The 5,436-nt window shown below is 45.2% G+C and overlaps 1 non-coding gene across 1 annotated transcript; it reads left to right on the top strand.

Annotated features, from left to right (window-relative positions):
- Positions 1-3,892: 3,892 nt before the first annotated feature.
- TRNAG-GCC (transfer RNA glycine (anticodon GCC)) lies at positions 3,893-3,965 on the top strand. The gene has a single exon. It is a non-coding gene; the product is annotated as a tRNA-Gly (tRNA).
- The last annotated feature ends 1,471 nt before the right edge of the window (positions 3,966-5,436 follow it).

Consider the following 5,436-nt stretch of genomic DNA (forward strand, 5'->3'; position numbering starts at 1 on the left):
TGAGACAGCTCCCTGAACATCCCTTCCTCTGCTTTCCCATCTCAGCCCTGAGAGCCTGTGTGTGTGTCTTGTGCCTGCCCAGGCTGCTCGCCAGCCTGGCCACATGGGCTTGGGATCGCTGAACAGCCTTGGTCTTAATTCTGAGGCTTAATGAAAACATAAACCACCATCAGAACAGTATTAGTAACTCAGTACTTCCTGAATCCAATTAAGGCATCTTTTCTGCTCAAAAGAGGTAACATGCTGGGTCTTAAAGTAATCAGAAATTGCTCTGATGTCCCCAAGATGAGTGCATGTTTCTCACCTTTGACCCAATTTATAATGCTAGGAAGCCCGTACCACAGGAAGAGGTTGCTGTCCAAATAACAGGGGTGGGAACTGCCCAAGGGGGGGGCCACTGTTACACCATGTGCCAATCAATGGTGTTTCGTTAGGAGGTGTAATCAACACGCAGCAGCAGACCTGGCCAATTAGGCTTATCGGCTGACAGAGAGGGGCAGGAAGCCTCTTTTCCTCCTGCTGTTTTCCTGCCCCATGCAAGAAGTCAGTTCCCATTTTTTATCTCTGGGTTCCCACCAAGCCGTCTCGGTGGGGAGGGAGTTCTGACAGAAAGCAGGTTTAAGCTATCTCACTCTCCTTGAGCCCAGGGTCAGGCCAGACTGCCCTTAAGGCCAGGTTTGCAATCGGATGCAAAAAAAAAAAAAAAAATTGGATGCAAAATCCAAGAGCTTCTTGGCAAAGAGGAAAGAGACCTGGCCTGACCGTGCCCTCTTTCATCTCTATCCCCCTCATCCTCCCTCTAGACTTGAGAAATTTCCCATTGGCCAAACGTAAGTGTCTCTCCACCACTACTGCAGGCAGAAAGTGATTGGGTTGGCGGAGAACTAAGTCCAGTTGGGGTTAGTTTAAAATATCTGTTTCACAGCAAAAAGGCAGCCCCCGTCAGTAGCACTTTAACATTTAACTGAGGCTAATTGTACACTGCAAAATAGTGTGTTTATCAATTGTATCTGTCTTTGCCCCTGCTTTCTCCTTCCAGAGAGATAAATTACTGGGGCAGATAAGGATCCAGCTTTCAGGGCGATCAAATGAACACCGGGAGTCCTCAAGATAGGAATGGTTTGTGAAACCCAGCTCCTGCCCACTTGAGCGAGCCAACTAAGAGGGTGCTCCCTGCCAAGAATGTAATGGCTACATGGGTTATTGGCCTTTCTGCTGCCCCCCTTGGTACATTACACTGCCGAGTGAGGGAGTTTGCTTTTAAAGTATCTTTTGCAGTCTCTTCTAATAAATCACTCAGCCACTCCTGTTGCTTGTGGTCCGTGGTGTTGATCCATGGTGAAAGGATGGGCTAGTCTCCACCAGTCACAGCCTGAGTGTAGCGGCTGAACCACAAGTGCAGCAAAACAAGATGGTGGCCTCCAGGCCAATGTGCGTGCGTGCGATGCTGTCCGCATGGGGTTGCACGGGCCCCCTCTACCTCAGCCAGGACTTCATGGTAGACTTTTGGAGCGGCCACATGGATTCCCCAGCTCGTGATTCAGAACCAGCCTTCAGGGCTTGAAGATTCCAGTTAGCAAATTGTATTTAATGGTGTATAACCTTGAGGCGCCAAACGAAAGACTTATAGAGACAGAAGTCAGAGTTTTAACAAAACCTGCCCCACCCCTAGGGGACCAGGAGGGTTTTTTTAGTCTCTGTATAGTACTGCCAACCCGTGTTTAGGATAAACCTATATGAAATGTCTCAAGCTTTGGAGTATCTAATATTTCCCCTTTGAGACCCTCATTGACCCCCGTCAGTCAGGGCTATTATAGTGATGTTCGTCCTAAATGTTCTTCTTTTTTATTTAAGTCATCTTCTTACTCTTAATTCAACCTTGTCCCTGTGTGTAAATATTCCCCGTTTTTCCTCGCCATGTGTCCCTATAGGGATTAGTATATCGAATCACACCCCCTCTCTGCAGCCCACGCCACCACCTAGCCAAACGACATGCATATATATTTAGCTCTTTTAATCTTTGCTCTCATAAGGTTCGAATTCTACATTTTCCAGGGTATTTCGGATTTGGCAGAATAGCCTTCGTCTGTGAAGAGTAGAACTTAATTATCAAAAGCTGAACCGGAGAGAGCAATCCATCACGGGGTGACACATCCTGGCCTGTGTTCATTTGAAAAACATTTTTCTGTGGCTCTTGGAAGAGGCTGGGGGGGAATAAAAGCTGTCAGAAACCAAAAAAAAAAAAAAAAAGAAGGAAAAAAATCCATCCTGGCGTTCATCATCCCACAATACAACCACATAATATATCAGAATATCATAATTTGGGGGATTAGGAATCAGGCATGTTCATTCGGCTTTTCTCTTGCCTTCCTTTTCTTCTTTTTATTTTGTTTGAAACTGGATCTAAAATATCTCCTAGCATGTGAAAGTTAGTCATGTAAAATGCTTCCTACAGTAAACATCATATTTTTGACAAGGTTTGCATTATAATTAAGACCCATCTGAGTAGTTACCCAACTGTCACGTTCCACTGTTTTCCTTAAGAGGCAGGGTTTTTTAACAGCCAGATAAATGCTCTCTGTGGCCCAGCTCAGTGGCACAGCGACACCCAGTGGCCATGTAAGGTCATGGCCCCAAGGTGGGGTCACATAGGGCTTGACTCAAGGAAGGCCAGCCCGGGAGAGTTTCCCAGGGTGAATCTGGCATTATCTCGCCATCTGAATGCTGACAAGATTTGCCAGAAAGGACCCAGTTTTGCGGCAGGGGAGTTTTCCCTGTGTGGATTTAAATGAGATACAGCGGTGGAGGGCCAGGTAACAGCTGGGTCTTACCGAGGCAATTCTGAAGTCCATGTGAGGAACTCCCTTCAGCCTCGTTTACACTTCACCCAAGACAGGTGACAACTCCAGTTGGTCACCCAGGGTTTACCAAAACCTTTGGAACAATGGGTTCAAATATTTCATCTTTGAGAGGGAGAGATGGTTTTTGTCAGTTGCTCTGTATTCTAGCACTCGTGTAAACCATCGACTGATGAAATAAACACTTTAGTAGTAAATACAACCAGCAGATCTTTGCCCCACACACAGCTGGTTGGTCCAGCACCACTTTTATCTATTATACATGGACTTAAGCACAGCAAGATGAGGTGACAAGCTTCCTCCTGCAGGGAGTGCTGTGAATGCCTATAGCTCTGGATAAAGCTTCGGCTCATATTTTCCAGAGACACAGATTTGTCAGCTCCCTCCTCTAACCTATTCCAGGTCCCTTCAAAACACACAAATTTAAATCACTTTGTCCAAATTAGGGTTTTTTTTTTTTTCTGTTTTAGTTTTTTATACTTATTGGGCATAACCAAAGACATTTCCTTCCAGCCTGCTGGGACCCAGCTGCCAATGGCTGTTTCCACTCTGAGTTGACTGGGTTCCCCCTGCTGCACCCCCAATGCCAGATGAGAAATGGGAGGGCAGCTCATCTCTAATGGGTTCGATTCAGGGAAACATTAACTCCCAGAGACTGACCCTCGTGTTCAATAAACGCTCAGAGAAGATGCACAATGGTGATGATGAATAAAAACAGCAGATAAAGAAACAAGCTGCTTCAGAGACTAGGTCAGAATCATTCCCTGTGTTTAATCTGTTAAGTATCTTTTACACAGGACGCATCAACTGGTTCTCAAAGGTCACCTCTCAAACCCTAAAGCATAAGCACAGAAAAGAGACTGATGAAAATAATGATGATGATGATGATCAAAATACCAAATATTTTATTGAGCATTTACTTTCTGCCAGCTACTATTTAAGTATTTTACATTTATTAACTCGTTTAATTTTCATAATAACTCTACAAGGTGGTACTATCCCCACTGATGCAAAGGTTTAGAAAACTTGGGACTTCCCTGGTGGTCCAGTGGTAAAGACTCCACGCTGCCAATGCAGTGGGCCCGGGTTCGATCCCTGGTCAGGGAAATAGATCCCACGTGCCGCAACTAAGAGCCCACCCCCATGCCTCAACGAAAAGATGCCACGTGCCACAGCTAAAGATCCTGCATGCCTCAATGAAGATCCCGTGTGCCGCAACCAAGACCCGGTGCGGCCAAATAAATATTTTTTTTAAAAAAGAAAAAGGTTTAGAAAACTGAAGCACAGAAATGTTCGTTCTTCAGCTGAAGGTCCCCACTTACTAGGGAGCAGTGTTGGTTTCTAATTGGGAAGGCAACTCCAGAGGCTACATGCTTGACGGTCACGCTGCACCGCCTTGTAAGTCATCGACCAATGAAATACATTTTAATAGTAAATAAAACCTGCAGGTCCTCACCCCATAACTGATTAGTCCATCATCACTTTTACCCACTATATGGACTTCACCACAACAAGATGGGGAAATACACAGTTTAAAGCTGGGGAGACTGGGAGCCAGGGTATGGGTGTGGACTGCCCAGAGCCCCAAGAGGTAGCAGGGAGAGACTAGGGCCCAGCACAGCTAATTCTCAGTGTAATGCCCTTAACTCTGCCTGTCAGCCACCCAGATACTCACCAGAGCAGCCTCCTGATCATGGTCCCGTCACCTTGACAGCAAATACCTAAATCTCTGTTCTCTGCCCTCAGAGAGTCATCCTCAGGAAGCTTTCCAGTTTACAATCCTTTCCCTTCCTTTGGTTTCATTGTCACCGCAAATGAAAAAATCATTCTAATGTTAAAGAACCATGCTTCATTTATTACATGTTACAAAAACAGGGCCTCAGGGTAGCCTGGGCACGTGAAAGATGAGAGGGCTCAGTTCATGATCTGTGTCTTTCCAAAGCACATCCCAGATCTTTTCATTTTATTTTCCAAAGCCTTCAATGGCTCCCCAGTGCTTACAGAACAAAGTCCTAGATCCTAGAACCAACCCTAACTTTTTACTCCTTTCCAATCCCCTCCAAGCACCTTATCTTCAAGCCAAACCTCACACAAACTGTTCTGCCTTTGGGTCTTTGCTTGTACTTATCCCTCTACCTGCAAGGCTGTTGCACTGCACAACTCCAAGAGGCCCGCTTTCATCAGAGGCAATGTGACTAGCATCTATTGGACTTGGTCAGTGCACAGCCTGCACAGCTACACCTGACCACCTGCCCATCTGGATCATATATACCGCCACATCCATTTCCTTCTATCTAAAGCAGGATTTCTCTATTTGCAAATGATATGACGGATAGCAGCTAATATCCGAAATATATAAACAGCTCATATGACTCAATATCAAAAAAAAAAAAAAAATCAACCGGATTGAAAAATTGGCAGAAGACCTGAATAGACATTTTTCTGAAGAAGACATACAGATAGCCAACAGGCACATGAAAAGATTCTCTACATTGCTAATTATTAGAGAAAGGCAAATCCAAATCCCAATGAGATATCACCTCACACCTGTCAGAATGACTATCATCAAAAAGACCAC

This window comes from Physeter macrocephalus, chromosome 17 (genome assembly GCF_002837175.3).
Source record: "Physeter macrocephalus isolate SW-GA chromosome 17, ASM283717v5, whole genome shotgun sequence".
Classification (NCBI taxonomy): domain Eukaryota; kingdom Metazoa; phylum Chordata; class Mammalia; order Artiodactyla; family Physeteridae; genus Physeter; species Physeter macrocephalus.